The 10424-nt window shown below is 43.7% G+C and overlaps 2 pseudogenes; both read right to left on the minus strand.

The window, feature by feature from the left end:
* Nucleotides 1-630: 630 nt before the first annotated feature.
* On the minus strand, nucleotides 631-1994 carry LOC129828529 (homeobox protein Hox-B1b-like; annotated as a pseudogene).
* Nucleotides 1995-3309: 1315 nt separating this feature from the next.
* LOC129828530 (homeobox protein Hox-B3a-like) lies at nucleotides 3310-9914 on the minus strand (annotated as a pseudogene).
* Nucleotides 9915-10424: the final 510 nt, after the last annotated feature.

The raw sequence follows: 10424 nt of genomic DNA on the forward strand, positions 1-10424 counted from the left end.
TGGCGCCATGCAGTTTGTTGGCATGGTTAGAACAGCTGGACGTATTCCGAGGTGTGGTGAAAGACTTCTCCTGTCACATTATGCAAAGAAAAAGGACGAGTAGAACTCAACTGCAAAGAGAGACAGAACATTGTATATTAGTCGTAGTTTTATAATATATACATATATTATATAGAGATCAATAATACGAGATTGTCAATCGATCTGATTCCTAATTTCCTGAGTAGCCTGATTTAAAATAGTTTCACAAAACAGCGATATATTTTCCTTTCAAAATACTATTTGCATAAAAAGAACACCAAGAAGAAGAACTATAGATTTATGTTTTTTTGCACCATATCCTTATGGTCATACTTTATAGCCTACTGAATGGTAACATTCCGTTCACTCACAAATATGCAAATCAGCACAAATACAGACTTACATTTTCAAAACAAATATTTCATTCATTTTATTTCTCTCATAATTAGTTAAATTATAAAACGAATTTGTCTGAAAATACCATGTGTGAATAGTACAAACAATACACTGAATTGGCTGCAGAAATTAGTGCGCCTTAATCCTACCTGTAAAACCTGAGTTATCTTTGAAAATGTGATAAGCAAAGTGCAGCACCCTGAGTGCGGTATTTCAAATATTATTTGTAAAATGGTTGCTTTTGGTCTTCGAGCTTGGTGACACATTAGGAGAAAATGAGGTGATCTCTACCACATCATTTGCCGGTTACAGCTGTGTTTATAAAAAAACGTGCCTGCTTTCTCGCGCTTTTTCTGCTTCGTCCTGCGGTTTTGGAACCAAATTTTAACTTGAGTTTCGTTGTGCTTGAGTAGCGGCAATTTCCACTCGACCGGCCCTGGTTGTTGAAATGGAACTCCTTCTCGAGCTCTGTCAGCTGCTTTGTGGTGAAGTTGGTGTGGATTACAGTCTTTTGGCCAGGGACTCCATATTGTTAAAATGTAAAAGTGAATGAATGGATGAAGGAACTGATTGAATGAATGTCATTTTGAACGAAGAAATGAAAACAGGAATCAACTATGTAGACGTATTATGATTGTGAGCAGCCAAGCAAACAGTGCAGTTATACTAATACAAATACACATTCTATATTTGATCATTTATTTTACGCATCACGGTACATGTTTAATGCACAAACATGGACAGCACACACATTGATTAGGCAGTGTCTCTGTAAAATGTCCTCAAAAAATATATATTTTGTAATGTTGTCTATAAATTAACTTTTGTCATGACAATGTTATTGCTGACCATGTCCCAGTAGTTAACCAACCTGTTTTACGGGATTCCTCGTAACTTTCATCCAGTCGAAAGTTTTTTAAATTAATCAGCAGAATCCTTATCACTACATTGGGAAGGAACTAATATCGAGTAAATACTCTCCAAGTCTTCTTGCTGCCCCTCTTTTCCACTGCTAAAGTGAAGATACTAGCTGCTTGGTGCAGACCCTGGCCCACTGTTCCCCTCGTCCAGGAGGGGCATGTTCGTTCCAATGGCTGAAACAGGAATCCCAGGCGACAGAATGAAACCTCGTTCTTTCTCATGATTGAGAGCGTATTGATGAAGTCCATAGTCCACGTTTGGCCCTGTTGGCGAGCAATACACCGAGTTTCCCGTTGTGCCAAACTGGAGATCTATATGATGTGGCTGATACTGGCGGAGAATGTGGCTCGAAGTCTTATGCTGAGGCACCGAAGAACCACCAACTAACCGCCCATCGGACCCGTAACTATCACTTGTTGCGCATGAATTGGAAGACGAGGACAAGTAAACATTGTTTCAATTGTGGTATCCGGCCTTGGCATTGAATATGTTCGTCCCCCGGTTATTACTTGTATAATCTAAGTAAGAGGTCATACTGTATTGTTATGGCAAAATTAATGAAGACGGATAATGTATCTTCCCTGTGCCCTACAACCTAACCTCTAGGTTGTATGTCAAAGCTGTAAAACTGCCTACCAAAGCTCATATCACCTTAGTGACAGGCCATGTGACTCACTTTAGGTCAATGGCAAGGCACCTACAGCAGTTTGTCAAATCGGGATCATCCATCAAACGTCTTGACAAATGGCTGAATCAAACGCGCCCATCAATTTGATAAGAACGCGAACACGTGACAGAGCTTCTGCAAATACCTTCTGGTCAGACTGTGGGAGAATGATAAAGTCTTTCAAAAATGAAAGATTTCGTTTGTCGATATTTTAGAGTTTGAAGCAATCGGTTGATTTGGATGGGCTATGTGCTCGAAGTCGTCAATTAGCTGTGCTTTTTTACGAGTGGGCCAAAAATAGGCCTATGTAAGTTTAGTGAACTGAAATGTTCCATTGTTCCAAGATGATACAATAAAAGTATGTTCCCAATGTGTATAAGTAAAGCAGCTCGTGAATTATTTCATTAACTCGGCGTGTTTTACTGGCTGAGAGATAAATTTTAGAGAGGAGTCTTGGATGCAATGATCAATCTTCCGCTCCTCTAAACGCTTGACAGCTGGTTCTTCAATTTGTTCAAGCGGGAACAAAGAAACGGCTAAATGATTGTGCCTTTTAACCATTTATTTTTGCATACAATTTTCACCAGACTACACTTCGTGTGGCCTATTTCATTTGACATATTTTAACATACTTTTTATGTATTTTACATTTAGTAGATTTGTAGGTAGGGCATGCTCTTTTTTGAAAACAATATGTGTCATAAATAAACACACAGGTGCTGTATAACGTCTGAACAACACATGCATTTTATTCAACAGTACGACAATTCTTCGTCAGCATATAGCCTACATGCACTTGATAGAGTACATAAAAGGATATCACATTTAAATAACATTTTGAGGAACATTGATTGATTCGTCGGTCCCTCGAGCATAAGTGTCAGTCTGTCTGTAAACACTAAGCCCTATGATAGAAAAATGTCAGTCTTACAGAATAAAAAATAAGAATTTCCCATTAATTAATTTAGTAAATAGCCTATAAATAATACAAAATAACATTGTAATAAATATATTTCTAATATTCCAATGCCTGCTCCAATTATAAAAGTACACCACGTCAAGTCTAGCACAAACACACAAGTGAGAAACGTTTTTGCTTGATATTGATTTAAATTTGAACTGCACTTGATGTTTTACATTAACCTGTAGTTTCAGATAATTGGATAAGAAACCAAAATATTATAAATAAAGAACTGTCCGACAGGATCAATAGCCTGTAGGTGCTGCATGCATTTGGATATTGCGAGTAATGTGCCTTAGCGCAACAATTTTTTTTGTATTGCACAACCTGAGTTTGGATTCCATCAATAATGAGTCAGAGCGTGTTTGATTCTTTCTTGAGAAGAATTATGCCCCAACAGGTATGATGTGTTTGGATCACAGTGTATGTTTATGTTGCCTTGATGTCATCTGTGCAGTATTATTACACAAGTTATTTATCCCATATGCAGTGAATGGCAAGTTCACGTCAACATAAACAGGGCCGTCTTGAGCATTATGAATAAAATACTATCATTGTCCTGCATACTGCATGGAACATATTCTGGGGTTGTGTTGGCATATTTCTGTTGGGCTTTCATTGAGTTTGAATAGACTGGTGCACTGACATAATATTTTTGTTGAAGCTTTAAATATAACTAAATGCTATCTACTTAAATCCCCAAAAGTAATGATTTATCATGAGAGGGCCATAAACAATAACTAGTACTGCTACATACTCCAAGAAAGGTTGAAAATCTTACCTTTCTGGTAAAAATAGTTATACATTGCTGACTTTTGTAGTCACTTTTGAGGACAAGCTCAAGTACACAGCACAAATATGATCAAGTATGAAAATATGAAACAGTATTTCCTATTCAACAAAACTGTATGAATAAGGCGTCACATATTTTTCTAAATATAGTATAATCAATTTATAAAACCACTAACTATAAGATTTCACCTTCCTTATAACTGTAAAATACATATTTGTGTATTTAAAGTTAGAGAAAAAGTTCATATTTTCTAAAGCTCTCTCTTTATCAAAACCTCTGACCCCATTGCGGTGAATGTCTCAAAGAGCTCTAGCGTGATTTACTGAGCTCCTTAGGAACTCGCCTTTCATCTCATATTTATTTTATCCATCCATGACAAGCAGAAAGTGGTTTTGTTTCAAATCTATGAATTATTTTAGATTACTGGCTATAAATCGATCTCTGAATGGGCTACGGCAACGAAAAACACTCTCTCCTTCTGCATTACGATGTAAGGATTCCAGGCATATGTGGTGTTAGTGGCGTTGACATAGGATTCAGCTCGGAATTGATGGACAATTGGAAGAGCAAATGAAATGGTAGGAGAGACATCCCAGCTTCAAGTGGAGTCAGATTTCAAATCCAGCTTCATACAGGCAGAAGATACATATTCCTGTGTCAGTGAGAAACAGGGCTACCTACCGTTCATTGCAGGCCATTTCCACATATTAATTTATGAGCAAAAATGTCAGTCAGAAGCAGTACCAGAACCAAGCAGGTCCCCTAAACAGGGGATTTTACATCGAAGAGCTTTTAAAAGAGCAATATGCAGATATCGCTCCGCCATTTCCTGGTTGCTAAACTTCTAATAGTTCCACAAATTTCAGCTTATGTGACAAAACAAGCAATGCATAGTGTAGAGAATCATTGTACCAGTGTCACGCCCTGGCCTTATTATTCTTTGTTTTCTTTATTATTTTAGTTAGGTCAGGGTGTGACATGGGGAATGTTTATGTTTTGTTGTTTTGGGTGTTTATTTGGTAAAGGGGTTAATGGGTGTAGTATATGGTTTTGTGTTGAGTGTAGATGTTTAGCATTGTCTATGGTGGTTAGTTATCTAGGAGAGTCTATGGTTACCTGAATGAGTTCCCAATTAGAGACAGCTGATTTCGGTTGTCTCTGATTGGGAGCCTTATTTAGGGTAGCCATAGGCTCTCATTGGTGGTGGGTAATTGTCTATGTAAGAACGTTAGTAGCCTGTATGTTTGTGCACAACGTTTGTAGCTTCACGGTCGTTTTGTTGTTTTGTTGTTTTGTTAAAGTGTTTTTGTGTCGTGTTCATCTTCGTGTTGTTTAATAAAAGAAGATGGCTTATTTTCCAAAAGCTGCATTTTGGTCCGTCAATCCACCACACGATCGTGACAGAATTACCCACCATAGGACCAAGCGGCATGGAAGGCGGCAACAGGACCTACCTACACAGGATCTCTGGAGTTGGGAGGACGAATTGGAAAGAGATGGACCTTGGGATCAACCTGGAGAATATCGCCTCCCTCGTGAAGAGCTGGAGGCAGCGAAAGCCGAGAGGAGGCGATATGAGGAGGCAGCACGGAGACAAGGCTGGAAGCCTGTGAGTACAACCCAAAAATTTCTTGGGGGGGGCCTTAAAGGGAGTGTGGCGAAGTCAGGTAGGAAACCTGCGCCTACTCCCTGTACTTACCGTGGAGAGCGAGAGTACGGGCAGACACCGTGTTACGCAGTAGAGCGCACGGTGTCTCCTGTACGCGTGCATAGCCCGGTTCGGTACATTGCAGCTCCACGTATCGGCCGGGCTAGACTGAGCGTTGAGCCATATGTCATGAAGCCGGCCCAACGCATCTGGTCACCAGTGCGTCTCCTCGGGCCGGCGTACATGGCACCAGCCTTACGCATGGTGTCCCCGGTTCGCCTACATAGGCCGGTGCGGGTTATTCCACCTCCCCGCACTGGTCAGGCGACGGGGAGCATAGAACCAGGTAAGGTTGGGCAGGCTCGGCGTTCAAGGGAGCCAGTACGCCTGCACGGTCCGGTATTTCCGGCGCCACCTCCCCGCCCCAATCCAGTACCACCAGTGCCTCCTCCGCGCACTAGCTATATGGTGCGTGTCTCCAGCCCTTTACCACCAGTGTCTAAACCACGCACCAAGCCTCCTGTGTGTCCCCAGAGTCCTGTGCGTCCTGTTGCTGCTCCCCGCACTAGCCCTGAGATGCGTGTCCCCAGCCCGGTGCCACCAGTCCCGGCACCACGCACCAGGCCTACAGTGCGCCTCAGCCGGCAGGAGTCTGCCGTCTGCACTGCAATGACTGAACTGCCCGTCTGCCAAGCGCCATCTGAGCCATCCGTCTCCCCAGCGCCATCTGAGCCATCCGTCTCCCCAGCGCCATCTGAGCCATCCGTCTGCAATGAGCCTGCAAAGCCGCCCGTCTGCCATGAGCCCACTGAGCCGTCCGCCAGACAGGAGCCGCTAGAGCCGCCAGCCAGACAGGAGCCGCTAGAGCCGTCCGTCAGACAGGATCTGCCAGAGCCGCCAACCAGACAGGATCTGCCAGAGCCGCCAACCAGACAGGATCTGCCAGAGCCGCCAACCAGACAGGATCTGCCAGAGCCGCCAACCAGACAGGAGCAGCCAGATCAGTCAGCCAGCCATGAGCAGCCAGATCCGTCAGCTAGCCATGAGCAGCCAGATCCGTCAGCTAGCCATGAGCAGCCAGATCCGTCAGCTAGCCATGAGCAGCCAGATCCGTCAGCTAGCCATGAACAGCCAGATCCGTCAGCTAGCCATGAGCAGCCAGATCCGTCAGCTAGCCATGAGCAGCCAGATCCGTCAGCTAGCCATGAGCAGCCAGATCCGTCAGCTAGCCATGAGCAGCCAGATCCGTCAGCTAGCCATGAGCAGCCAGATTCGTCAGCTAGCCATGAGCAGCCAGATCCGTCAGCTAGCCATGAGCAGCCAGATCAGTTAGCCAGCCATGAGCAGCCAGATCCGTTAGCCAGCCATGAGCAGCCAGATCTGTCAGCCAGCCATGGGCCGTCCCTCAGTCCGGAGCTGCAGTCCCTCAGTCCGGAGCTGCAGTCCCTCAGTCCGGAGCTGCCATTCCTCAGTCCGGAGCTGCCCCTTACCCTGGAGCTGCCCCTTACCCTGGTGCTGCCCCTTACCCTGGTGCTGCCCCTTACCCTGGTGCTGCCCCTTACCCTGGTGCTGCCCCTTACCCTGGTACTGCCCCTTATCCTGGTACTGCCCCTTATCCTGGTACTGCCCCTTACCCTGGTACTGTCCCTTACCCTGGTACTGTCCTTTAGTCCGGAACTGCCCCTTAATGCAATGGGGTTAATGTGGAGGGGAGTCGTTTGGAGAAAGCCTAGGAGGTGGTTAGGTACTGTGGTGACGAGGGGACTACGACCAGAGCCGGAGCCGCCACCGTGGAGGGGAGCCCACCCAGACCCTCCCCTAGACTGTGTATGGTGCGCCCGGAGTTCGCGCCTCAAGGGGGGGGTTATGTCACGCCCTGGCCTTATTATTCTTTGTTTTCTTTATTATTTTAGTTAGGTCAGGGTGTGACATGGGGAATGTTTATGTTTTGTTGTTTTGGGTGTTTATTTGGTAAAGGGGTTAATGGGTGTAGTATATGGTTTTGTGTTGAGTGTAGATGTTTAGCATTGTCTATGGTGGTTAGTTATCTAGGAGAGTCTATGGTTACCTGAATGAGTTCCCAATTAGAGACAGCTGATTTCGGTTGTCTCTGATTGGGAGCCTTATTTAGGGTAGCCATAGGCTCTCATTGGTGGTGGGTAATTGTCTATGTAAGAACGTTAGTAGCCTGTATGTTTGTGCACAACGTTTGTAGCTTCACGGTCGTTTTGTTGTTTTGTTGTTTTGTTAAAGTGTTTTTGTGTCGTGTTCATCTTCGTGTTGTTTAATAAAAGAAGATGGCTTATTTTCCAAAAGCTGCATTTTGGTCCGTCAATCCACCACACGATCGTGACAACCAGCTAAACCACTGTGAAATATATAGTCAACAACCCAAAATATTGTATTTTCAGCTGTTTAAAGCTGGTGTACAAAACCTAAAGTTAAAGACCCAAAAACGAAACTTAAGAATGGGAAGCATAAAAATAGCACAAATAGAACAGATCTAATGCTTCTTAGACTTGCTGTCAATGATCATAACATATCTATAACTCCCATTTCTATGTTCGTTTGGTCAGTCACCCAGAAAGTTTGCAGCTTTAAAGATGGCGGGGAAACAGCATCATAATCATCATCATCATCACCCATTGCATTAATATAACCAAGGATGGTAAGAGCTTCTGGGCTACCTGATGAAGAGCACAGTCCTTAAACTTTTCATCTTTCTTGTACTTTCTTGTACTTCTCAGATTTTGAAACCAAATCTTGATCTGCCTTTCCTTTAAATGGAGTTGGTTAGGCATCTCCACGCGCCTGGGATGGCACAGGAAACGATTTAAGTGGAACGCCTCGAGCTCCACCAACTGGCCGCTTGTGTACGCAGTGCACACCCTTTTTAGGCTGTAGTGGTCGGGCTTTCCTCTTTACCAGAGAGTTCTGCCGAGATAAAATTAAATGTAACATAATCATAAATGGAATCTTATCAACATGATATTACATTATATCAACATTTAAGCTTCAGTCAAAACTGGAAATCGGCTAGAATTAGCCATCGCCCATTGGTCGTAATCACCTAATAATATTAGCATTTATCAAGCTTAAGAATCTATTATTTGTAATTGGGATTTCGCCTACTGTCCATCTGTTTGGCATTTGAATACACACCATATACTTTTACGGGTTTGTCTCGGTTGTTCTTTTTACAGATCTGCCTTGTCGACTCCTTCATCCATGGGAAGATGCTTTTGGTGAAGGTAGAATTTGAGTTAGGGTCACGCTCCTTTGGGTGCTGTGAATACTGTGATTTGTTGCCATTTAACTGCGATGAGCAATCCAACTCCTTCAAGTTGCTCTGGCTCTCCAGGTGGGACAAGGGTTGGTGGGCTGGTGCGTCATGATTGTGTCTAAACCCATTGACACCTTGATATGGGGAATCTCCAAATATATACGGAACAAAAATATAAACGCAACATGCAACAATTTTTACGATATTGCTGTTACAGTTCATATGAGGAAATCAGTCAATTGAAATAAATTCCTTAGGCCCTAATCTATGGATTTCAGATATGCATCTGTTGTCACATACCTTTAAAAAAAATGGGCCTCACAATGGGCCTCTGGATCTAGTCATGGTATTTTTGTGCATTCAAATTGCCATCAATAGGGCCTCCTGAGTGGCGCAGCGGTCTAAGGCACTGCATCGCAGTGCTAGAGGTGTCTCTACAGACCTGGTTTCGATCCCAGGCTGTATCACAACCAGCCGTGATCAGGAGTCTCATAGGGTGGCGCACAATTGGCCCAGCGTCATCCGGGTTAAGGGGGGGCTCTAGCGACTTCTTGTGGCGGGCCGGGTGCCTGCAGGCTGACCTCGGTCGTCAGGTGAACGGTGTTTCCTCCGACACATTGGTGCGGCTGACTTCCAGGTTAAGCTGGCGGGTGTTATTAAGAAGCGCTCTTTGGCGGGTCATGTTTCGGAGGAAGCATGACTCGACCTCCCCATGCCCATTGGGGAAACCATAGGGGAGTCCGTTGCGGAGTTGCAGCGATAATACATTAAAAGGGAGGTGTTCCAATGCCATCAATAAAATTGTCTTTGTTGTCCGTAGCTTATGCCTGCCCATACTATAACCACACAGCACCATGGGGCACTCTGTTCGCAATGTTGACATCATCAAACCACTCAAACCACACAATGCCATACACATGGTCTGTGGTTTTGAGGCCGGTTGGATGTACTGCCAAACTCTCTAAAACACGTTGGAGGCGGCTCACTAACAGGAATGTAAACAAATCTGTGCTCAAAATTTGAGAGAAATAAGATTTTTGTGCGTATGGAAAATGTCTGGGATCTTTTATTTCGGCTCATGAATCATTGGACCAACACTTTACATGTTGTGTTTAAATTTTTGTTCAGTGTAGTAGTTATGAAGTCATGGTAGGTATATTTTTCAGCATTGCCAAGAAAGGCCTCACCAGATATTGGGGCCTTTTTGACCTTCTGAAGGATCATTTGCACCCAGAAGTCACGTGATAGTTTTCTTCCAATGACCTCTTGGATGCTGTCCTGAAAGGTTATGAAAAAAGACAGAATCAATGAAACAATCAAATTGATTTATAAAGCCCTGTTTACATCAGCCAATGTTCAGAAACCCAGCCTAAAACCCCAAACAGCAAGCAATGCAGATGTAGAAGCACGGTGGCTAGGAAAAACTCCCTAGATAAGGGGGGTGACAGCATGAATCCATCTTATCATCTCAATAGCATCATGACGTGAATAGGACACTTTCAACCGACTTAGAGGCAATGTCACTACCGTTCAAAAGTTTGGGGTCACTTAGAATTTCCTTGTTTTTGAAAGAAAAGCTAATTTTTTGTCTATTAAAATAACTTCAAATTGATCAGAAATATAGTGTCGACATTGTCAATGTTGTAAATGACTATTGTAGCTGGAAACTGCACATTTCTATAGAATAATTACATAGGCGTACAGAGGCCCATTATCAGCAACCATCACTCCTGT

The sequence above is a fragment of the Salvelinus fontinalis genome, chromosome 30 (genome assembly GCF_029448725.1).
Source record: "Salvelinus fontinalis isolate EN_2023a chromosome 30, ASM2944872v1, whole genome shotgun sequence".
Taxonomy (NCBI): Eukaryota; Metazoa; Chordata; class Actinopteri; order Salmoniformes; family Salmonidae; genus Salvelinus; species Salvelinus fontinalis.